The following is a 26536-nucleotide window of genomic DNA, read 5'->3' as shown; positions in this document are numbered from 1 at the left end:
GGGGTGAAGCCCCCCAGTTTAACTACTATCAATTGTTATTTATTTATTTAATAATGCCAAAGCAGTTGCCAAATGGCAAAGTTTACAAAATAGTTATTTCAATAGTGAATACAAATAATATAAAATTTAAAATATAATGAAGATAACAATAAAGATACTTATGATTAATTATAATAAGATTTAATTTTAACATAATTTAACTAGGGTAGCTGAATTGATATAATAACTGTAAATATACATACCAATAATGATAACACTATTATTAATATTAACACAGAGAATTGTAATAACTTAAAAAATAAGACAAAAGTTAAGACACAAAGTAAGACAAAATTCAAAACTAAAAATAAGACAAAATCCAAGACTAAAAAGATAAAAAATAAGGTGCCAATCGCACTTATTTATTTTTTTTTTCACATGTATTAGTATTTCCCCTTCCACACAAAGTCCCTAGCCTCGGTAATAAGTAATTTAATTTGAGTTCTAGCTCCATTAAATAATCGAACACTTTGGTTTTAAAGACCTCAATAATGGAAGCACCAAAAATATCAGGGGGTAGTGTTTGCCAGAGACGAATGACAGTGATAATGATAACAAATGAATTTTCGTAATAATTTTATACAAAATGCGGAATTTCAAAGTTAACATTGTTTGATTCATAAGCTAATCTTTGTGATCGTCGAAAGTCAATATCAGTAAATTGTTCACTCAAATAAGTTGGCTTTTACTGTTATCATTCTCAATGGAAAAACTAATTATTTTACCACTGAAAAATTTTGCTGCCATTTCAAATTATAGAAATTAAAAATCTAGTATCGTAATAGTATAATAGAATTTTTTCTGTGTATGGATACTTTAAAATAACTATTATTATTATTATTATGATTCTCTAAATATTCCTTTGGGAAAAAAAATCCAGTTTTTAATTAAGACGATAAAAATATGTCTTAATGATATTTTAGAGATTAATAGGTACTATTAAAATCTTAATATCTTAACGATTTCGGATCTGTCTTAACTGGTTTTCGAGTAAAAAAGAAATACCAAAAAAATTTTTTTTTCTCCGAATAGCCTCACCGATTTTTAATTTAATTAATAGGTTGTTAGTGATGTAGTATAAAAAATTAACAAAAAAACATTCAGCATTAATAAATAAGAGTGAAGTTCTTAATAAACTAATAGTTAATGCTATTTATGCGGGATTCGTCCTTTTTTCGGAATAAAGAGGAATTTGAGTTATGAAAGTTACTTTCTCTACTTTAAGAGAAAAAATTAAATTTAAGTAATTATTTTTCTAATAATAAATTAATAGTTTTTATTTTAAGAAAACTATTGCGGTACTTTAGTAAAAAAATTATTGCATTAAGAAAAAAAATTGTTTTTATAACAAAATGAAATTTCTCATTGGTATTGATAAAAATATAAAATATATTAATTTTTTCGAGAGCTACTTCTATAAACTATTAAATATTTAAATTTTATTGTTTAGTTGTGTAAATTAATATTTAAGATGACAAACATCGAGGGTTAATGAGAGTTTATTAAAAATATGATTTCCAATAGTCAGCGTGTCTGCGGTCGCTTATTTTCTTTAGCTAAGAAACTATTTTTCAGTCAATAATTTTTTCGTTTTTATTTAAAAAATGAATTTTTCCGAGCAAGAGAATTTTTTCAAATCAAGAAATTTTCAATTTCGTTTCAAAAATAAATTTTTTGGAACAAGAGAATTTACGGTCTGGAACCAAAAAAAAGTTTTCGAATCAAGTGTTTTATTTGTCTTGAATCAAGAAAAAAAATTCAGTAGACAATATTTCTTTTGACCCATGATAACCGTTTTTTCTGTGTACACAAAAAAAGGATTTCTTGGCGCAAGAAAAATTTTTCATTATGAAATGGAGACAAATATTTTCTTAGCTCAAGAAAATTTCCATTTTCAATTCATAATGCAACAGATTTCTTAGGGCAAGTAAAAATTTTTTGCGCCAAGAAATACACAGAAAAAAAAATTCTCGACTGAAGGTAAATATTCTTGATTCAAGAAAAATTTTTTGGAGACCTAAATCTTCTCAGATAAAGTAGAAATCTTTTCCAACCAAGACGAATTCTCTTGGCTCAAGAAAATCTTGACTTGGTTCCCGAAAACGTTTGTCTTCAAAAATATTTTCTTGACTCAAGATAACTTTTTTTTCTGTGCACTTTTCTTCTATGTGGTCATAAATTTCGCGTGATCGGTCTAGGCTCGAATTTGAGTTAGGGTAAAATTTTTTTTCTCAGTACTAAGCCAGTAAATAAAATACTTGAATAAAATAATTGCTTTACTTGATTGAAGAAAATTACTTGGCACTCTTTACGTAACTAAAATACTTAAATAAAAATCTTTAAAATAAACATGTTTTCCTCTCAGTGTACGAAATAAAAAGGAGTTTGAGTTATGAAAGTTTCTCTAGTCTACTATACTATCATAGAGTCGGCCAACCCTTATAAAGATAAAAAAGGGCGTCTACCATCTTCCCCTTTGTCTTCGATTTGAGATACGATTGAGGGTGAACGAGAGAATAAAACCTTTAAATAAAAAAGAGTTACAGCTCAAGTAACATTCTCTGTAATTTGTTTGTCACCACTTTTCACCATTTGCAGGACAGTCCCAATGAAAATTAATTACCGCATCTCCGACTTTCCATTCGTGCCACCGATAATTGTCTCTGTCTACCCTCATATTTATCAACGAATAGAAACCCATTACACAAAACAATAAATTACCCATTCCACGTTTCCCCAAATGCGATCCCCGTATACAGAAATCTAATATATTGAAGTCAGTAAATAAGGACAAGTAACCGCATCCCATGGCGAATGAAATGGGTGAAATATTGGAGAAATAGTTGATCATTACAAGCAATAATAGTTACTATTGCTACCACCATACAATAATACACCCAAGAATCCTTTAGATTCCGCTGCGGGAACCTGAAGAGTTCCACGGTGATAATTAAGATGTCACTGTATCGCCACCCTTCTCATAAATACACCGGAATTCCCACGTAGGGTTCCTCTCTATTCTTTATACTCTGGAATCGTATATATTGTGTATTCATACGTCCATATTTACTAACTATTTAATCATGCCACAGTAATTCCAAAGCGAGTTTCTGCTCTGCGTCAGGAATATAAATTAAACATGGAGCAATCATTCGTTAGCTGAAGTTTAAATAAAAAATTCCGGTTGTCCTCGTGCAGGAGACAACGGGCAGGGATAAAAAAAAATAAAATGAAATAAAAAAGAAAAGATAAGCGGGAACACGGATTCGCGGCAGGTAGGCGAGGCGATAAATATGATTTTTGTGTGAAACCGGCTGAAACGTTTGCCTCGATCTCCAGGGGTGGTCTTCGTGCTCGTACATCACCTCAAGATCGTCCTCGGTTACAGTCCTTTCTATGTCTTGAAAAGGCTCCTCCTCCGGGAACCAGAGTTGTACTGAACAGATAACCGGGTTTCCATGTAACATCGTCCATCATTGGTTCTCTAAAACCAGTACCAGTTTATTTTCACCGGTTTTATTCCTTCGAGTATCTCAATTTAAAATGCCATTGATGCTTTAGCATCAGTGCTAATATTTACGTTCTGTTAAGTACAGTTTCTTTTCGACAGACCATTACGTCTTTAAATTCTCTCTTAAGAACTTAGTTTTATTTAAAACGCTTATTTATTGGGTCCGTGATGTAAAAATGTTTACTCATGTAAAAGACCTTATGGAATTTTTACTTTATATTAAGCAATAAATTTATAGTATATATAGATTGGAATTTAAGTTATGTATTTATAACATTTTAATTTTTTAGTCGAAATCTGAAATCCCATATTTGAGAAAAGTTTTTTTGTTCATTGTTGTAACAGACAATTGGATAAGATCTTTCGTGGAAAACACAGTTCTGTAAAAATTTCAGGAAAGTTTGAAATTTACAGAAGTGTCTGTAGATTGACTTATGTAATATTTACGGAACAAAACATGATATTTTTAGATTGTGAATTTTGGAAACCCGAGTCTGTAACTTTTACAATTTGAGGCTGTGATACTCTGAGAAAATTAAATAATATTCACTACTATCTTGTTATGGTAAAATTTCTACCATCAATCCGATAGTAGTGAATATTATCTAGACGATTGTATAAATCTTCTAGATTGTAATATTCACCATATTTATAATAATTGTTACAATCCTGTATGTTAGCTAGAGTTAATTATTATTATTATTTTAAATAGTTATATTTACAATCCAGATGGTAACAGTTACTATCAGAAATTATAATAGTTACAAGGTTCAGAAAATACTAAATGTTAATAATGACCAAATTTTATTTATTACTCAGTACTTGGATGATTGTTATTTTGAATCGCATACTCAATCATTCAAAGATATTGACAGAAGTTCTCTCGCTTGGAAATTTTTATTTTACGCTGATCTAGACGACTGTACGGTAACTTATTTCAAAATTTTGAACAATAAAATGTACATTTCTATATTATGGATTTAAATAGAAAATATTTGTTTACAATTTGAAAGTAAAATTAAAATAGGGCTGGTACGCCAATCAAGAGTTTATAATATAAATAATTTTAATACTTGTATTTTAACTTTTAAAAAATTGTCATTTTCTTGTAAAAATTTTCTAAATAAAACTTAAGTATGTTCGTCATCATATTTGTATTCGAAAATTTACAATTTTGCAGCAGTACTCGAAAATTATTGAATTTTCGATCAATTTTTTCATTGCAATCAATAATATTAATTACCATCCTTGATAGTAACTGTTGTCATTCCGATGGTAATTGTAACCATCCTGATAGTAACTGTTACGAAATTTATTGCAGAAGTTATTGTCCAATAATTATTAATTCTATTAAAAAAAATTATAACACTAACTATTGTTGGATTGAAAAACGTTCTAATCATTCTAGATGATTGGAATTTAAAATTTATCATAATAAACACAATTACTTAATTTTCTGAGTGTGTAACGATAACATCATACTTATGTAGGTTCTCCATGAACTATCAGTAAATATTGCCCAAAGAATAATGAATAACCTACAGAAAAAATATGTAATTTTTCCATAATTTTATCTGCTACTTACATTTCTTTTGTTTGTAAAAAGAACATTCATAAATTTATACAACATCTACTGTAATTTTTACAAAACTATTTTTTCCGTGTTAGAGACATCTTTCACTTTTTTTCGACTTTTTCAATCTCCTTTAACGAACATTAAGAGCTTTATCTCGTGTGCTCTTTTTTAAATAAAGTACGTCGCCTTATTTTTTTTTTAAATATCCCAGCTGGACAAAAGACAACTCTTTCCTTCTCCATGACTTTATAGACAAGGATCTTAACTACCTCTTACAACTTACATAAATGATACGAATACTTCTTTGCTATAAAGCTTACACTTGGATTTAATTTACAAACTTATCTGATCGGAATGATCTTCAAAAGTAACCAATAATACTACTGTTTAAATTGAAAAATTTTCTTCAATCATTTCACGATTTATAACCAAAACTAAACACTAGTAAAAACAATATCTCAATTCCAATTTTATACATTCTTTTTTTGTTTTTTCTTATTAGTATTATTAAGAGTGAATCCGTACTGATAATAGAAGAGGAAAAAATAATTATATAGAGTGTAATTATTCCCTGTAATTTTGTAGATTTATTTATCCCTTGTTCTTTGTCTTTACTCACACCGGCTCCGGCAGAAACTCATCCCCGTGTAGACCAAGATTTACGAAACCAGCATAAACATCAGGGAGATTATAGCAGGAGTTCGCTCTAAAGTTTTAACGAGATCCCCTCAGCACGGTGTCGGTGACATTATCAAATAATTGAGTGGTATAATTCTCTGTCTGCTATATCCTCCGCTACGATCCTTTTAAAGTTGTAGAATTAAATCTTCACTTTTCTGTCATCCACAATTGTGTGTTATTAAAATAAAAAAAAAAAAAAATAAGTATTTACTGAGAAAAAAATGTATATTTTAAAGAAAAAAATTGGATTTTCTCAAAAAAATATTTGTGGACATGCCTTTTTTTTATCTAATGTTGTTCAGATTAATTCTGTACTGTACACTGTTAAAAATATTGTTTGAATTTTCAAAACATTGTATATAACACAATAAACACATACATTTGTGCTTGAAATTTCATTACTAATTTCATATAGAATTTAAAAACATGTTTTTGAATTTTCAAATACTTCTTTTTGAATTTTCAAATACAAGTTATAATAAAAATTTTTTTTTTTAAATAAATAATTTTACCCGACCCAAGATTCCAACCTAGACCAATCACGTGAAATTTATGACCTACACAGAAGAAAAGGATTTCTTGGCGCAAAAAATTTTTACTTGCCCTCAGAAATCTGTTGCATTATGAATTGAAAATAGAAATTTTCTTGAGTTAAGAAAATATTTGTCTCCATTTCATAATGAAAAATTTTTCTTGCGCCAAGAAATCCTTTTTTTGTGTACACAGAAAAAACAGTTATCTTGGGTCAAAAGAAACATTGTCTACTGAATTTTTTTCTTGATTCAAGACAAATAAAACACTTGATTCAAAAATTTTTTTTTTGGTTCAAGACAGTAAATTCTCTTGTTCCAAAAAAATTTATTTTTGAAACGCAATTGAAAATTTCTTGATTTAAAAAAAAATTCTCTTGCTCGGAAAAATTCATATCTTAAATAAAAACGAAAAAATTATTGACTGAAAAACAGTTTCTTAGCTAAAGAAAATAAGCGCGCGCAGCCACGGTGGCTATTGGAAATCATGTTTTTAATAAACTCTTAAGTTATCCTTCGATGTTTGTCAACTTAAATATTAATTTACACAACTAAATAATAAAATTAAAATATTTAATAGTTTATAGAAGTAGCTCTCGAAAAAATTAATATATTTTATATTTTTATCAATACCAATGAGAAATGTCATTTTGTTTGTAAAAACAAATTTTTTTCTTAGTGCAATAATTTTTTTCTAACTTTTAATTATATCTTTCTTCAATTCCTTTTTTTATTTAATCAAATAATTGCTTTATTGAAGTTTTCATTTGTAAAAAATTTGAAAACGTGTCAACTAAATTGTCAAAATATTCGCTTGCCAAGTAATTGATGCTTCTAGAAATTTATTACTAAAGTGCCGCAATAGTTTTCTTAAAATAAAAACTATTAATTAAATTTTCTAAAAAAATTACTTGAATTAAAATTTTTTTTTTAATTTACAAATAGAAATTTTCCGTTATTATAAATCTACTAAATTTGTAAATTTATTTAATAATAATTAACGGCAAGAGAGAACCATGTAAATTAAGACTCCTCATTATTTCTTATTATTTGTGTACCAGAAAAAAAAAAAAAATAGAATTCATACTAACGAACGTTGGAAAAGATTTGATTTCGGGAGTAATCTTGGAGCTCATCGGTGTCGCTTAAAGTCCTGGATAACAAAGGCACCGTACGAGGATTTGAGAGCTTGAAGAAAGAGTAAAAAAACCGTAAAGAAAAAGTAGTAGAAAAGGTTGAAAATAAACAAGTCGTGGTAATGCGCTCGTACATCTCAACGAAAGATTAAACAGTTAATAAGAATAAGAGTCCTAGGGATTCCCTCGTCTCGACCCCCCCTAGGATCCCGTGGACTCCTTTCACCCACACACTTCCACCCCCGCGTACACGAACCTGCAGAGTACACGCACGGGGTGCGGCGGGGGGTTTCCCCCGGGTGGTTGGAGGGAAATGGCGGCCATCTTACCCGCGAGCTCTTCTCGAGAACCAATCGGGTCTCTTCTTTGGGCGTTAAGGCGGTAACTCCGGCTGAAGAATTGCTTTTGCCACGTTAGACACATTTTTCTCGCTTTTCCTTTATTCTTGCCGGCTGCCTCGCGGCCTCACCCCCGGTCCTTTTGCTTCTTTTCCATTCCTTTCGCCCTTCTTTCTCTCAAATACTCTTCTACCCTCTTCCTCTGGACTTTCACACCGATCTTCTGTATACTTTTATACCAAACCCTCATCCTTTTCTTCACCCATACCAACTTCTCGTTTCACATCTTTTATTTCTCTTTGTTCATCACGACCACCCCTCATGTACCATCGTCTTTTCCTTGAGTTCATGTTCGTAGTAGTACCTGAGAATATAATAGTGTTCATCCCTGAAGTGAGCTCCATCGAGCGGCAGGTGGCTGACCTTAATAACGTCAAGCATTATAATCTATAGAAAAAAAAAAAAAAGGAAACATAAAGAAAAAAAACAGCGGAGGTATATGACGAGCACGTGTATGCGTAATAGAAGCAACCAAAGGGATGGGTAGGGAGGGTATGTTACCTGTGATGATGAGGAAAGGTTGAAAAAACCAGCCAATGATGGTGACCAATAAAATTTATGAGAGCAGACACAGACTTTTCCCCTGGCTTTCTTGAAACCATCCCGGGTCGTATGACATTTAATGGCGAAAAAAAAACTGATATTCTATTGGAGTATCTAAAACTCTTAAGAGACGTTTTGGATGAATAGTGGAAATAAAGTCATTCGTCACGACAACTCGTAGTCGACAAAGTTAATTGTGAGACACATTCATTGATATTCATTTATATTATGCCAGCATTGTGTCGCGACCAAAAGTTCTCGAAATAATTCTGTGGGATTGGTTGCAATGGAAGTTGGGGATCCAGGTGCTTGGATTGATAAATCAGTTTGAATTTTTATTTTTAAATATATGAACTTTAAATTACCACGTGTTTGCGTTACTTCAATTGATGCGGAAGAATGAAAAAATTATTTATTGCAGTTAAACTCCTATTGAATTCTTAAAAGCTCGACACATACTTGGGTGTGTGGAAGAAGAGATCATATATAGACGACGTTATATATACGGTAAACCGATTCTATGAATTTTACGAGTTGTTTTAGTATCGATACAATGTCTTTTCAAGTTTATGAAAAACAACCCTTATATTTAAGGGTAATGATACAAACTTACTGTATACACACACGGAAAAAAATAATTCTCGACTGAAAATAAATATTCTTGATTCAAAAAAATATTTTGGAAACCTCAATTTTCTTAGACAAAAAAAAAGTCCTCTGACCAAGACGAATTTTTTTTAATCAAGATAAATTTTCTTGGCTCAAGAAAATCTTGACTTGGCTCCCGAAAACGCGTATCAACTATTTTCTTGACTCAAGATTTTGTTCAGAAAAAAAGAATTTCATGGCGCGAGAAATATTTTATACTGCGGATTGAAGACAAAAATTTTCTTAGGACTCAAATTTTCTCGGCTCAAGAATTTATTTCTTACCTCAGGAAAATTTTTTCTCGCTCCAAGAAAATTTGTACTTGACCCAAGAAATTTTTTGCATGAGCGATTAGAAACCATAATATTGTATGGACGAGAAAAAATTTTCTTAATGCAAAAAACAATTTTTGTGCTAAGAAATTTTTTCTAGTTCTAAGAAAATTCGTGCATTCAATTCTCAATGCAAAAATCTTCTTGGATCGAGTACAAATTTTCTTGGGGCGAAGAAAAATTTTTTGCGACAAGAAATTATTTTTTTCTGTGCATAAATAAAATTTCATTATTTTTGTTAAAAAATAAAATTATATGGAAAAAGTGAGCAATAAAAAAAAAAATGTTGTATTTAATGAAATCCTTCTTCAACCCTCTTACAATTTTATATTTATATGAATAAAATAACAGATTGACGTATGAAATGTTTACGACATGTCGTTGATGCTTTATGTCTTTGTCAGAAGTTTAAACTCTCCAGCCCTAAAAATGATCGTAACAGTAGTACTAAAAATAATACCAATTGTGTTACATAATATAATTTCATAATTGTTATATTCTATCTTTTTCACATTCCCAGTCCATTAAAGATTATGAGAACGATCATTGGTAAGTGGGTACGTAAATGTCATGCCCGTTTACCGACTAGTAGGGGTTGGTATACACAGGAAACTCCCTGTCTTTATGGGAGTCAGCGCTCTCTTCGTCGTAGGTATCGTCGAGACACCACCAACGGTCATCAAAGTCTTTTACGATCGAGTAACGGGATTTAAAGTGACGATGAAGCAACCTCAAGGTACTCACTCTATATCCTTCACGACCTCGTAAATGTTACAAATGACATTGTTAAATAAGCATGCTTTAAAGTGCACATCAACCTTTTCTAATAGAGAAAATGTTTATTGTCATACTGCGGTTCTTTAGGGAAATGTTTTATGAAGAATACATTTAAATTTATAATTTCAAATATTTATGTACGAAAAAAAAGGGATTTCTTGGTGAAAGAAATATTTTGTACTACACTGAGAAAAAAAAATACTTTTATCAAGAACATTTACTTGATAAGTAAATTCAAGTAAAGCTATTCTTTTGTTTACTTATAATATAATATCAAATTCATATAATAACAAAAATAAATTTGATGCTCTTTTCTCAAGAAATTGATAATTAATAATAATAAAATAAATATTTTGAACGGATTTCTTGAACGAAGAAATTCATGTTTGGAAAATAGTATTTTTTTTCTAAGTGTATGAATTGAAGAATAAAATTTTCTAAAGACTGGAAAAAAATTTCTTGGCGCAAGAATTTTTTTTCTTGATCCAAGAAAATTTTTTCTCGCTCTAAAAAAATTTCTTCTCGCCCCAAGAAATTTTTTGCGTTGAATTTATAAATAAAAAAAAATTCTTGAGGCAAGTAAAGTTTTTCTTAGAGCGGGTGAAAATTTTTTGCGCCAATAAGAAATCTATTTTTTTCTGTGTAGATTACGAATTAATTTTTTATTTTCAGCTCAAGAAAAAGTTCATACATTTAAATAAAATAAATGACAATAATAATCTAATTTATCAATTAAATTTATTGATCTACATAAAAATTACAGTAAGTTTTTTTTTTATCCTCATTATTCTCAATAATGACAATGTAGGGGTTCCTAAAATTTTGTTATGCTAACTACATAGCAAAAAGTTTCAAAACATAAAACGAGCGAGAAACAATGCATACATTGAGTTTTGTTAGGGGCTCGTTTGATCCAACATTTCAGGATTCTTAAATTTTGATAGACACAGCAAATTAACACCAAAAACTCAGCAGAAGGAAATAAAAGTGAAACAAGCTGAAAAACTCACATTATAAAAATTTTTTGAGGGAGGCCCATTTTTTAATTTTTTATTTTAATGAACAGAACAAATTGAGGTCTAATGCTTGGCAAGGGAGTAAAAAAAAATGAAGATTTGAAAATTTTTTTCTTAAGGGGCCCATTTTGCCCCCCCCCCCCTCCCCTATACTGTAAGAATTAATAATAATTAATTATAATTTTTTAATGTACTATACTAGAATGTTACTGTAGAATACTTTAATAGGTCCCACCTCGAATATTAGAACATTTTGTACCTGCCCGAGTCAAAATTAAAACAGTAGTTTGAGCCTCCAAAGCCTCAGTTCTTTTGATGTTGCACTTGCCGCTGAATGTAATATGTTATTTAAGTCCTCGATGTCCTAAAAGTAGCGTATGAAGGAGTAAATCACCTTTTTAAAATGGTAATTTAACCCTCCATGGCCTACCATTTATTTTAAAATGCTATTTAAGTCCTCGATGTCCTAAACGAAGCGCATGGAGGACTTAATCACCTTTTTAAAATGGTATTTTAACCCTCCATGGCCTACCATACTTTTAATCTGTAACTTCGAATGAGCTCAATTCTTTAGCATGATATTATTCTTATACATAAAGATATTTCCAACTGATCGTGAACGTCCGAGTAGCAGTGCGGCAGTGGTTGTGCTTCATATTCGTAAGGTCGTGGTTTCGAATCCCGGCGGCAGCAGATTATTTTTCAGCAGGTTTTTTCAAATTCTTCGGCAGTTTCCGTTTTCCATTACTTCGTTTGTATTTATTGTTCGCGTAAAATAATTAATTGATCATATACTAATAAGTCAAAGGCTCTAATTATTCAATTCGAATTTCGAATGACATAGTACTATTCTATTCGAACGCCTACTCATATAAGTTTAGCTATTATTATTAATATTTTAAATTTTGTTATTTTTCAACTCACAACAAAACATTTATTGCTAAGAAATTATTTTTGGAATTTTTAATTTCAAATTTTTTTCGATCATGGCAGCCATTTCTAATTAGTGGCCCCCTTTTCCTTTCTGTTTCTTTACCAATTGTACGCGATCCGATGAGAGTCTTTCTCGATCTATAAATTTAGGCTCTGGAGGCTTATTTTACCTTTTTAAAAAGATGATTTGAACCTAAACTTGGTAAAAGCGGACAAAGTTACCACGTTTAGGTTCAAATTACCTTTTTAATGCATGGATCTTCATATTCTAAAAAGATGATTTGAACCTCCTTACCCTCATGTAGGATTTGGAGGCTCAAATTACCTTTTTAATTTTGACTCGGGTGTACAAAGAACTGGGGCAAAAAGGCTGTTCCAAGTTTTTTTATCAGAAGATGTTTTTTTTTTCATAATAGAATTTATACTTGAAAGTATAAAATTATTTTATAGTTTTGTTTCTTTCCTCAAATAAGGTTAGTGCGGAGGGGGGGGGGGGGCAGAACAAATTCAAAAAAAAAAAAATTTGAATTCTATTAAAAAAAATGTAGTGATAATTGAATTTTATAAGAAATAATAGTTTACAATTTTGGGCCGTCCAGTTTGTCTTCACCATATTGTAAAACAACATCAATAAAAATGTTACTGTCTTCATATTTTTCAAATCACCTGATATTTTTTTTTTATGAAACATCGCGTGGGTCAAGAAAAAAATCCAAGTACCTGACATTTAAAAAAATGTTCCTGCTTTACCTGAATACCCAACTTGTCTTCATACAATTTCTCCTACAATTGTAAAGAAACATTCATTATCATAAAACTTTCTGTCCTTCAAAATTTCGTCCCATTCCTCCATCCATGAAAATTAGAAATATATGATTATCGGTATACAAGTATGACTATAGCAAAAATATAATGACATTGCCGTCGCAAAGTAATCCTCTGTTTGCAACTACCTCTCTTTTTTTTCTGTACTAAATACATCAATTTTAAATTTGTAGTTGGAAAAATAGTTATTTAATACAAAAAAATCAAAATTTATTGCCTAAAATGTTTTCAACTTAACTGGGTCGAAAATTTTGATCTGATTGTCGTTTAATTAAATAGTATGTGGTTCAATTAATCGTGATTTCAATTTTTATAGAAATTTTAAGCTGTTTTTTATCGAAAGACAATTAAAAACAGAGTAATAAAAATAATAGTCAGAAAAAGTGATTTTGGTCTGAATATAACCAAAAGATGGCAATTTATTATGAGAAAATAGTCTAATTTTGATTTGGCCCTGGTGGAAATTTTTCGAAATTTTCTCTGAAAAACTTAGTTCTAACATCCTAAAAATTTTATCAAAATTCTGAAGACTTTTTCAGAGTTTTTCAGAAAAAAGTTCGAAAAATTTCCAACAGGAGGAGGCGACCAAAACCAAAAATTATTGAAAACAAGACTAAAAATAGTCTAAATATGGTATCGTACGGGTGAAATTCAACTAAACTTCTCATGTTAATTAAATTCAAATAAAAAGTAAAATTGAACAAAAATGACTTGAAATTTTTAGTTGATTTAAAACAGATCAAATTTTTTGACTCAGGTACTCCTTAATTAATATTTTAAAACAATGAAATAGAATATTTACTATAACTAAGATTGATATAGATGAAAGAGAATAATCATACACAGAAAAAAAGAATTTCTGGACGCAAGAATTTTTTTGTATTGTAAATTGAACACAAAAATTTTCTTGGGACGAGAAAAAATTTATTGACTCAAAATTTTTGTTTTCAATTCATAATGCAAAAAATTTCTTGGGCTGGGAAAAAATTTGCTTGCGTCAAGTAAATGTGTAGAACTTTTTTTCTGTGTAGAACTCATTTTCATTTTCATGATTATTTTCCGATGTCGGAATAAATTTCGATATCGAAATTTAGGAAATTGCTATAAATAGCAAGTAGCATGCAGCAAATAGCAAATATCAAATTCAACCCCCGTCCATCTTACGGCATTAAATAAATTAATTTTTTAAAACAATGAAATAGAATATTTACTATCTATAAGAATGCTATGGATGGAAGAGAATAATCATAATAATGAATTTAATTTAATTCATTGCTTAAAAAGAAAAAATACTTTTTTGTGGCGCCATCATTCGGGATTCCCGTGGACTCGCTCACATTATCCCTCCACTGATATCTAATCTACTGGATACGCAATAAACCGATGAGTGGTAATTTTCTCGTTCTTCCGTCATTATCATCATCCAAATCATTTCATAAAAATTGCAAACGAATTATTCAATAGTCAAATTATATTTTTTACTATCCACGGAAATCGATTTTTATATAAATAAAATCGATAATGTTATCAACAACACTGACCTTTAAGAAGTATCTCAACACCTTTTACCCGGCTTTCAAAATTTTCTTTTACAGATGAGAATAAAAATACATTATCTATAATTAACAAATTTACACCCAAAAATATGACTGTACTCAAAAATATAATAAAAATAAACCATAAATATAAAAATAAAAGTAGTATTTACCATCATGTAGAACAATATCGACGGAGATAAAAAACTAAATAGTTTTCACGGCTCCATCTGTGGGAACTTCGATTAATTATGCAAAAGTTTCTGCATAAAATAAAAACCCACTTGAAAAAGTGGTTCGACATAAAAAGATGGGATCTTTAACACTTGCTACAAATGAAAGCAACGAACGACATAAATTCCTATGGTACAAATTTATGTGGAAATTTAAACTGACAATAATTGTTATCACCTCATCATATAAGGAGGTAACAGATAATAAATCCGACTATAAAAATGTTAAACTAGTGAGTGCGTTTCGTAGGGCTGGTTTAACGTTGAGTTGCGTGCAGCCGTGATCGTTAAAATAGTCATAAACCAACGTAACCATCAGAATCATGTTTTCATTCTATACCACTATAAAGGATTTAAATCACAAACAAATTTACTGACAATGAGACGCGATTTAAATTTATTTTTATTGCTCGTAAAGTTTATTGCTGAAAGTATTTAAAGCTTTGGTGTAATAAAAATTAAGTAATGGTAATTTTTCACGATAAGATAAAGTAGAGTGATGCCTTTAGTAGGCCAGGATGACAAAATACCGTCGGTCACGGGATTTTCTCCAAAAATCTTCTGGTACTCAGAATGTTTAATAGCAATTTTGATTGCGTTGACGGTAATCTACAGCTGAAGGTAAGCGTCAGTTGACTACGAAAACTTGATAGTGTCCATGGACCATGGTTTATCTTGTACTCATATTAGGGTCAAAACTTGACGTTAACTTGACCGAAAAGACTGAACAAAGTTTTGAAAAGAAAGTGTGACTATTAGAGGTATCCCTATCCAAAATTTCCCTTAGAGTTCACTGGAATGAGTCAAAAACTTTATAAATACTAGTGGATTTGTCGGAGAGTGGGGTAAAATGGGCCTATATGTAATACAAATGTAAGCCTATTAGGCCCCCAGGGGCCTATTCCCCCCTCCCTTATTAGATACCATACGATTTTTGACCCATATTTCAGCGGATTCTATGGCGACTTTTGGAAAGGGACTCTCTAAACATGAATAAGTGAAATAAGTGAATAGTCACTAATTCTGAGTGCCAACCGAACCACTTTTTGAAATTACTGGTTCGGTTTGCACTCGGAATTAGTGAATATTCACTTATTTTCACTTATTCATGTTTAGAGAGGAAGTAATACGATGAAGCTTAAAAAAAAATTTCATTTATTCCGGCTTAGGAGAGGGGGGGGGGGAGTAAAAAGAGGTACTTAAAGAAATACTATTCCCGGGGACTCAAATACGTGGAATATTTTTTTTTTAAAAAAACATTCAAAGTGAATAGGAAAAATTTTATTTTTCGCGGGCGACATGGGGTTACCCCTAAAAAAAGTAAAAGTAATAAATTTTTGGAAATTAAATTAAATTTTCTTATAAGTCACATTTCAGAAAACAATCTTTTTCTTACTCAAATTTTGCCCCCACCCCCATCCTCTATAAATTTTTAATTTCTATTAAACGTAAGACAGTAATTTCTGTCCAAGGTTATCTCTCAAAAAAACTTTTTAACCATAAAATTAAGAACGAGGCTCGATGCATAACTCGACAATCTATCAGTCAATGTTTACATTTTTCCCGACTGTTTAGTTGTTTACGAGAAAAACGCGGACAATCTTTCCGTTTACTGCGCAAGTGCAACAAGGAAGTACTGTTAGTCCACGAGTGTGAGAGAGAAAGAGCGACCCCCTTAATATATAGATTTTTTTATATGGCTTCATTAAACTCAAACTAATTCGAAATTATGTTTTTTTATCCAAGTACTATTTTACTAATCATAAATGTCAAGATGTTATTTATAAGGTAATAAAAGTATTTTATTTACATACAAGATCAAAATATATAAAAAATATATATAGAAATACTTTTGATGTTAATTTTAATTTTTATTCTAAATTTGTCTTCCACAATTTTTTTACTCATGTTAACACTCTATTTATGACGAATATCTAGTCTAGAAAAATAAATATTTTAATAGAATATTTTTTCAAGTCGATAATTGAGAAATCTTCAATTACTACCATATCTAATGACGCTGACTGCTGACGATAAATATTACTAAGAAAATATCTATAATATCGATGATCGATTCTCGTCAATCGAACCATAAATCTACAACTTATGATAAACGACCATTTAATAGTTTCTTAAAATTAACGTCAGAGTGACCAAGTGAATATTTCTAGTAATGATCTGAAATGACGAATTAGTGTCGATTAGTATAATTAAAGTAATTTAACTTTTTATTACTAGTGTATAAAAAATTCTATTTAAGTACTCGAGCTTAATTTAAAAATCATATCAAAATATTTGTACTTTATTTTAATTAATTATCTGAATTTTTTTTTCTACGCTAGAATCATCTGGGGTAAGTGTGCGCAAACCCATTTATTTCGGATTAAAATACACAAACTTACCCACTGCGCACACTTTTCCCACATTAAGCTATGGGTGATTAGTAAACGTAATAGAGCAATGTGGGGTAAGTGTGCGCAGTAAGTAAGGGTGCGTAGACCTGCAAATTTCAGTTCAAAATGAATGGGCTTGCGCACACTTACCCCACATGACTTGATAGAATTTTTTTTTTTTTTTTTTTTTTTTTTTGTTAATATCGCTTATAAAAAATGTTAAATATAGAAATACAACTCAATTCACTGTGTAGTTGAAAAAAAAAAAATTTATGTATGTGCATAGTATATTATTTATTCATCAGTATAACATATTATAAGTAACACTCAATTACGATGAACATCAACAGATGACAATTATAAAAAGCACTTAAAAATATCGTCTGATTTACGTGGTGTCACAATATCAGCCAATCATTGTAACGTAATGGCCACGGAAACTGCAAGAGAGATAAATATTAGTATTTTCCGCTACCGATAGATGTCGGCGCTGGATTTAGTAATAAATTGTGGCGGGATTCCCGCCCATTGGATACTCAGGGCGGTGCTTGGGCTCAACGTACTTTTGGATTCCCCCACTTTTACTGTCTTTATCCCCACTATTATAAATCCCCTGGCGGGTTTTATTCCCCTACAATGACAACTTACCGGGTAGCATCCTGATCATCTTCATAAATGAGAGTGTGCGTTTGAAATGGTATTGAGACTAATTTAAGCTTTACCCGACTGTTACAGCGTTTGTTTATCGCTTGTTAAAACAATCTGAATTAAATATAAACCATCGGTAGCAACGTTTTAACTGACTAGACAGAGTGGCGCTACAACAAAAATATCTATAAGATGACTCATTTAAATCATTTAATTTTACAAAATTACTAAAACTGCTAAATCAGACATGAATGACTTTATTTATTAATCTCATATATAATCCGTACTGTTATATTTTTTTTAATTGTGGAAACATAAATTTATAATACACAGCAAAAGTAGATTATTGGAAACAAAAAAATTTTTCTTTTTAATTCTCAATGCAAAATTTTTCTTGGGACGAGAAAAAATTTCTTGGCGCGAGTAAAAATTTCTTAGGTCTAAAAAAATTTTCTTGCATCAAGCAATTTTTCCTTTTTCAATTGATTTTGCAGTTTTTTTTACTCCAAGAAATTTTTTGCATTATAAATTTAAAACAAAAATTTTCTTGCAGGGAGAAAAAATTTTCTTGGAGTGAAAAAAAATTTTTTGAGGCGAGGAAAAATTTCTTGCGTCAAGAAATTTTTTCCAATCCTTTTTTGTTCTTTTTAATTCATAATACAAAATTTTCCTTGCGTCAAAAAAATTTTCCGCATTATCGATTAAGAACGAAAATTTTCTGAAAGCGAGAAAAAATTTCTTACGTTTAAAAAAACGTTCTTATATCAAAAAATTTTTTCTTTATCAATTCATGTTGCAAAATTTTTTACCCCGAGAAATTTTTTGCATTAAAAATTGAAAACAAAAATTTTCTTGGAGCGAGAAAAAATTTTCCTAGAGCGATAAAAAATTTTCTTGAAACAAGAAAAAATTTCTTGCGTCAAAAAATTTTTTCTAGTCCTATTTTTTCTTTTTAATTCATAATACAAAATTTTTCTTGCGTCAAGAAATTTTCCGCATTATCAATAAAAAACAAAAATTTTCTTGAAGCCAGAAAAAATTTTCTCGGAGCAAGAAAAATCGTTAAGGCGAGGAAAAAATTTTTCCAGTCCTAAAAAAGTTTTTCTTTTCAATTCATAATGCAAAATTTTTTGCTCCAAGAAATCTTTTTTTTTCTGTTTAAAAAATGCAACTGAGGATTAATTGAATTATTCTGAATGAAATAATAAATTACAAACAGTAAATTGTCTCGGATGAAAAAGCAATTCCAGGGTACTTTGACTTAAAAAAACTAAAACAAATATGAATGCATAAGACAAAATATATCCATAAGAAATGTGTTTATAGAAATAATAAAATATACTCTGCCCTAGGGAAATATAGACCTTCAGTCGCCAAAAGTTGGATTGTGCTTGTATATAAAGCGCGGATATATGTTGCTACGAGAAGATCAATACGCCATCCGGCGTGTGCTTCTGCATAGAATTCAAATGGTACGAGTAGGGTAGATATGTATTTGATACGTTCAGCATTCGTGACTGAATGGCGCCTGGCTCATAATCTTTCGTCTAGATGATCTTAAATAAATTGGTATAGTCCCGTACGCGTTCTCTTGTGTATGTTACTGACATGTGACAACTCGAAAAATTACAGTAACTCGACTGTTAATTGGAGTCCAGTTAATAATTCATCCAAATAAATTCATTAGATGAATTGAGATAACGGGAGAAAAATTATATTGATAGTAAATAATTAGGGATGAATTGAAAGCCAGTTATTAATCAATAGTGATGGTTAATTATAGTGGGAAAGTTGAAAAAAATTTAATCACACTGTAACCCATGGGGTAAATCCGACAAATGAAGACGTGCTGTTTCGCCCGACGCAACGGCTTTAATAATCTTGTCGGTAACGCTTTTATAAATATCTAACTTTGCATTTAATTTTGTAGTAAAAAAACGTCTTTATTTTATGTCATAAATTTTCAATGCAAATCATTACATAAATAATTGAATTTGTGATCAAATGGACTTCTAATATCGAGATTTTTTTTACACATATATTAGGGCGGCTTCAAAATATTTTTGATTTTTTCCGCTTTCCCCTTTCAAATTATTAGTGTAAGAAAAAAAAATTGTTAACTTAGAACTCAAAATATAAATTTGGGGTCACTAAAAATTAAAAGAATTTTTGGAAATGTAAGAAAATCAAGTTTTACTTTTTGGAATTTTTTTTCGAATTGTAACAAATAGGACTACAAAAAAAAATAATTGTATGGCCTTTTTAAGTATGAAATTTTGGAAGCTGTTTAAGAATTTTGAAATCGTTCATTTTCTGTAGCACGAAAAAACAAAATTTTGCAAAATGACAAGCTCCTTTTTTTTCATTTCAAAATTTCGGAACAAATTTTTTGTCTGAAGTTTTTAAGCTTAAACTCGAAAATAAAATTTTTTTTATCATACACAGAAAAAAAGGATTTCTTGGTATAAGAAATTTTTACTCATCCCATGAATTGGTAACAAAAATTTTCCTGGGGTGAAGACAAATTTTTTGCATCAACAAATATTTTTTCGTCCTAAGAAAATTTTAGTCTTCAATTCATACACGGAAGAAAAGATTTCCTGTCGCACAAGGAATTTTTTTTATTATCAATTGAAAAAAAAATTTTCTTGAGACGATAAAAAATTTCTTGGTTAAAAAATTTTTTTCTTGCTTCAAGAAAATTTATTATCGCACCAAGAAATTTTTTGCTTTCAATTCACAGTACGAAAGATTTTTTGAGGCAAGTAAAAGTTTCTCGCACCAAGAGATCCATTTTTTCTGTGTAAAAAAAATTTTTCGACGCAAGAATTTTTTTCTTGCACGCAAAAAATTTTTTCCTGGTTCAAGAAAATTTTTGTTATCGATTTCTTATTCAAAAATTTTCTGGAGACAAGTCCTAGAGGAAGTTTTCTTGGTTCTCGACCCCAGAAACTTAGTTTTCCTACTAGAGGACATCGTAATGAACAAAAAACGTTTATATTGTGATGGGTTATTCCTAACAGGGCCAAAGTTACGGGCCACTCTTCATAGAGAATCATTTACACCCATCTCCACCCACCCTCATATGGATCTGAACTCAAAAAATAAATCTTTCTTAGGGCTTTTCAGGGTTTTTCCTACTACAGGACATCATAATGAACTAAAAACTTTCATATTTTGAAGAGTTATGCTCGACAGAAAAAAAATTACGGCCCTCTCTTGATACAAATACATAGATAGTGTCATCTGCCCGACATCGATCGTGAAAAATAATGACTGTCTCAGGCGGGTCGTCGTACCCCGTTTTTCTTGAATATAAAATTATTTTCTTATCGGGGGAGGAAGGTTTCTTGGGTCGAGTAAAATTTTTTACGCCAAAAAATCCTTTTTTTCTGCGTCGCCCTTACACGTTATATATAAACACAATAGAAATATGAGTACGATAATGAAAATTATTTTAAATGAATAATGAGAACGTAATTTATATAAATAAAAACAATTTAAATCAAATGAAACATAATCGTTAGCATCAATTTAGACAGGTTTGACATAAAAGTTGTCTCGTATTTTATTGAAGTATATAAAATAATGTGTAAAAAATAGATTAAAGTCACAATTATTTACGCATGAGAACATGTGTAGAGCACGTGTTTAACGGCAATGCTTATACTACAATAACGTTTGCCGGTATATAGCGAATAGTATCGGCAAATGGATATGTTTTTGTACTTTTATGACACACTTATTATGAATACAAAGTAACGAGTTGTACATAGGAGGCGTGCGACGGTAGTTGCAAATCGAAAGGCGAAATCTCTTATTACCCGTAATACTGGCAGTTATTGCGCCTGGTTTGTTGATATAAATATTTTGTATGAAGCATAATACTGAAAGTAAGTTGTGTTATTGTTTCTTACAATGGTCAATAAACTGCCTTTTCGTACTTTACCATCGCTCATTTATTTCCTATTGCTGTGCACTGTATTTACTATTTATTCTTCTGCATTTTTGTATTTCCTCTACACTGTAAAAAAAAACCGTGTAAGTTCACGTGATTCAGGTGTTAAATTTGACCTTGATAACAGCGTTAAAATTTTTCCCGGTGTTAAAATAAAAATTATTAGTTTTGAAGTATCAGAAGTCAAGTTGTATTTCAAATACTCGAAAAATTTTTTACAAAAAATAATTATAATATTGGTCTTAAGTATTTGATTTGATAAGTGATCAAAAATTTCAGCAATTTGTTCAGTTTAATAAAAGTGGCATTTCTTATTTTATACTCTCTAAATATGAATAAGTGAATCAAGTGAATTTTCACTAATTCCAAGTGCCAACCCGGGTCATAATACCTAACCTCATCGAACCCAAGTAAGCCTCAATCCAGCCTCATTGAGTAAAAAAAAACATTTTGAGCCTCAAATAATGCTCACAGAGCCTCAATGAGCCTCAAATGGTGATCAAAGAGCCTCAAATAATACCAATCGAATTTAAATTCCATAGTCGAGACTAGGTTCATTTGAGGCTCATTGAGGCTCTGTGAGCATTATTTGAGGCTTAAAATGCTTTTTTTACTCAGTGAGGCTGGATTGAGGCTTGCTTGGGTTCGATGAGGCTAGATTGAGGCTAGATATTATGACCCGGGTACCGAACCACCTTTTGAAATTTTGTATTCATTTACGATCATGAAGCTGCTGCTCCTTGTGATCACATATGAATATACGTCTTATTTCATTATTATTAGCGAGAACAATTGCAATGAACTCAATAGAATCCAATATAATTCCCCAGCTACAAAATTTTCAGACGCTTACTCATTCTAACAAATACAATAGTTTAATCTCCCAAGGTTTTACTGATTATCTAGATTCATTAAATACAAATAGCATTTACTTCGAAATTCATCTAAAGTTACTGATGTCGTAACTTCGAGTGTAAGCAAGTTCCAAAAATTGCAACCCGTAATCACAAATGACTTTTGGTGGTTGTGCGAGCAAATGGAACTAGAAGAGTATCCGTTTTAGTGAAATCACGACGAGATGCAACGTTGGGCTTAAGGACTGATGCCCAAAAAGACCTGATCGCATAAGACATAGCTTTATAAAATTCACACGCGAAAAGCTGTAGCCTACGACTATGAGGTGTCAGCCATCCTAGCTGATGTCGATACCTCGATATATGCTCATGTCTCTTAATTCGCAATTCAAAGCGTACGCAGTTATTTAATGAAACCAGTAGTTAAGATTCACAATTCATAAGTCGTAGCTAATTGTTGTTTTTTTTTAAACTTGATGTCTATTTAAAAAATTTTGTTCACACAAAAAAAGAATTCCGAGTTGTTTTTGAAACCTCAATAAAAATATTATGAGCTCAGTACCATTAAGAAGAATTAACTAGGTAAATATTATTAATTCTCATGAAAGTTAAAATTTATTTATGTTCTGAGAATCAATCTGAGTTATTGGTTTGAATTACACACAACAATGAGAAAACCGACAGAAGGTTATTTACAAAATACCAAACCGTACGATATATGTAGTATGTATATCACTATATAATGGCGAAAATAGATGCCAGGCCGTATAACTTTCGGTCTCATGATGTTTACAGAGTATGCATTACAGACCAAGCCATATAGTCATTCAGATCGGCCGTCCAATGCCGGTGTTTAATGTTTATGTGGACAGAATTGTTATCAGTGAATAACGTTATCGATTATAACTCATTCCAATATTTTGGATATTAATATTGTTTTCACTGCAGGGAACAAATTACTTTAATTTAATCAGATCTTATTAGATCGACGTAGATCCAATTTTTCAAAATTTTACATTTAGGGGCCAGGGATAAAAAAAGTTGTTACAAAAATTTTAGAAAATATTGCATTTAAGTGAACATATAAATTTGAAACAATTCTGAATTTTTTGAACTCAAAAAAAAAAATTCGAGGGTAAAAAAATAATAATCTCAGTAGTTCATTTTTTGGGCAAATTTTTTCAGAAAAAATGATTCGATTTAAGAATTTTTCTGGTTTCAATAAAAAAAGGCTTCAAAACCAAATATTAACGTTTTTTGAGTTTTATCAAAAATTTTCAAAAACGAGGTTTCTTTATTCTTAAATATTTTTAAGAGTTTTAAAAATGATCATCTCAAAATTCAAAATTGTCTCAAATTCGGAACTTCACAGTTATGAACTTTTTTGATAAATTTTTAGAACACATTTTTTTGAAAGCTGATATTTTTTATTTTAATATGAAATTTAAATCTACGTTGATCTAAATTAATTCTTACTGAATACATGCATTATTTCAGCTGATAAAAGTATATTATTCAAAATATATATGAATACTGGGACAGTTACAAACAATTCACACTATATAGAACCTACCAGTATTCCAAATTTATATAGTCTTCGCATGATATGTTCAAATTTGATGAGCACTTCGGTTAAGATCAAATAAATACATAAAACTAATGAATATTAGTTTTTGAAAACACTGATGTAACTAAAAACTTGAAGAATTTTGAATGCACACAATGAATATAAACGTAAGAAGTATATAGATGTAAGCCAAGAGCTGCAAGATGTCAAACTGATGTATTTTACGATGATGTTTAGTGAGGAGAAAGTTTTTTTTCGGTAAAAACTCATAACTTGTGGAAGGGTAGTCGTACAAAAGGTTCACTACTTTCACTCAGTTAACTCATCCCTCACGGAAAAAACAGTTCTGTAAAAATTACAGGAAAGTCCGTGAAATTTACAGGTTTCTCTGTAAATTGACTTATGTAATATTTACAGAACAGAACATGTTATTTTTAGATTGTGAATTTTGGAAACCCAAGTCTGTAATTTTTACATTTTGAGGCTGTAATAATACAAAGTGAAGTTGCTGAAGTCACAGAAGTATTGATGTAAATTATGCAGAGTGACTTATGTAAATATAACATCTGACCAGAGAATAATTACTCAAACAAAAAAAAGAATCGGCCCATTACTGGGTCGTGAATGGCTGCCAATTTTGAAGCGTCGGCTAAAGATCGGCTAAATATCGGATGATAACGGTATGCCAAGCATGGCAGTCGGCCAAAGCTTGGTATCAAGAACACTCGATCAAACCGTTGGCCAACGATCGGTGGTTAATTGGGCGCCGTTTTTATAAGCAAAAAGACGACTGCCAATCATTCACCATTCACGGGCCAGTATAGTTAGCCGTTTATTGGCCAATCATTGCAATCTAGGCATCGGCCGATCTATGGGAAAATTTCGAAGCTCGGTAACTTTATATGGCCAGTAAAAAAAAGTTAGAATACTAATTTAACAAAAAACTGGATGTTCACGTAAAAATATTAAAAATTTAATCTGTAGAAAACACAACTTTTTTACATGAAATATACAAATCATATGTTACATTCAAAAGTAAGGGAGATAAGAAAAAATATCAGGAATTAAAAAACATTAGAAAAAAGGAAAGATATATGCTTACAGGCAAGGACTTATGTTACAGTTGTACTGGAATTATCACGCTTTGTGTAGGCGTCGTCTTTGCCCTGACATTTTATATCTTTGAGGATAACCACGGGTTATATATACTGTAGGTATAGTAAGAGCACGAGTCTACGAACGAGTTCACAATGTAATGTAAAAGATACGATTCTAATTGGGTTCGCTATACGACTTGCACTAATATTATATACAGTGAACTACGACTGAAAGAACGGAACGGCTATTTGCACCGTGTCTAATATGCGATGTTGGCTATATACGCACTATACCATGTTAAATTTACACAGTCTAGTGTAGGGTTAAAATGTTTTGCGCGGCCAACGACTGTGCGAATAGCCTCTGGCAAGAAGGAAAATTAAAATAGCAATATCTTTTGTATTTTTACCTCTTTAATCCTTTCATTCATAATCTTTTCCTTGTATTTTCCAACTTTAACCGGCTCTAATTTAAACACTAAGTTCTCATTAACGTACGTGCTTCTGAAAAATAAATGAAAAAAAATTGTTGGTCCTAAAATTTAAAAATATTGCTATTGTTTACATTTTTCTTCGAAACTTTTCATTTTTTACTATTTTTCATACACAGAAAGAAAGGGTTTCTTAGGACACGTAGAAATTTTTTCTCGCCCTCAAGAAAATTTCTACGTGTCCCAAGAAATTTTTTGCATTATGAATTGAAAAATAAAATTTTCTTAGAGCAAAAGAAAATTTTCTTTAGTCTTAAGAAAATCTTTACTTTTCCCAAGATATTTTTTACTTTTCCGAAGGAATTTTTTGCATTATGAATTAAAAACAAAAATTTTCTTGAAGCAAGAAAAACTTTCTACTTGTCCCAAGAAAATTTCTACGTCTCCCAAGAAATTTTTTGCATTATGAATTGAAAAATAAAATTTTCGTGGAGCAAAATAAATTTGCTTAGGGCAAAAAAAATTTTCTTGAAGCAAGGAAAATTTTTTTTTGGTCTTAAAAAAATTTTTACTTTTCCCAGGAAATGTTTTGCATTAGGAATTAAAATCAAAAATTTTCTTGAGGCAAGAATAAAATTTTTAATCTAAGACAAAATTTCTTTGGTCAAAAAATTTTTTCCAGTCTTAAGAAAATCTTTAGTTTCATTGCCTAATGAGAAATATTTCTTGCACCAAGAAATAAATTTTTTTCTGTGTATGCATTGAGATTTTTGTCATTTACATAAGGGCTGTAAATTAAAAACAGAGCTAGTAGAGTTTATAAGAATGCTTTAGCAGAAATGCGTGCCGTCGGCTTTGTCACCTCACATGGCATT

General features: G+C 30.5%; 1 protein-coding gene across 5 annotated transcripts in view; it reads right to left on the bottom strand.

Annotated features, from left to right (window-relative positions):
* The window catches only part of LOC130668593 (homeotic protein ultrabithorax), a 639564-nt gene that overhangs the window by 394096 nt on the left and 218932 nt on the right, over positions 1–26536 (bottom strand). The window lies entirely within an intron of this gene.

Source organism: Microplitis mediator, chromosome 5 (assembly GCF_029852145.1).
Source record: "Microplitis mediator isolate UGA2020A chromosome 5, iyMicMedi2.1, whole genome shotgun sequence".
NCBI lineage: Eukaryota > Metazoa > Arthropoda > Insecta > Hymenoptera > Braconidae > Microplitis > Microplitis mediator.
Note: the sequence above shows the minus strand (reverse complement) of the source record. Positions and strands in the feature narration are given on the sequence as shown.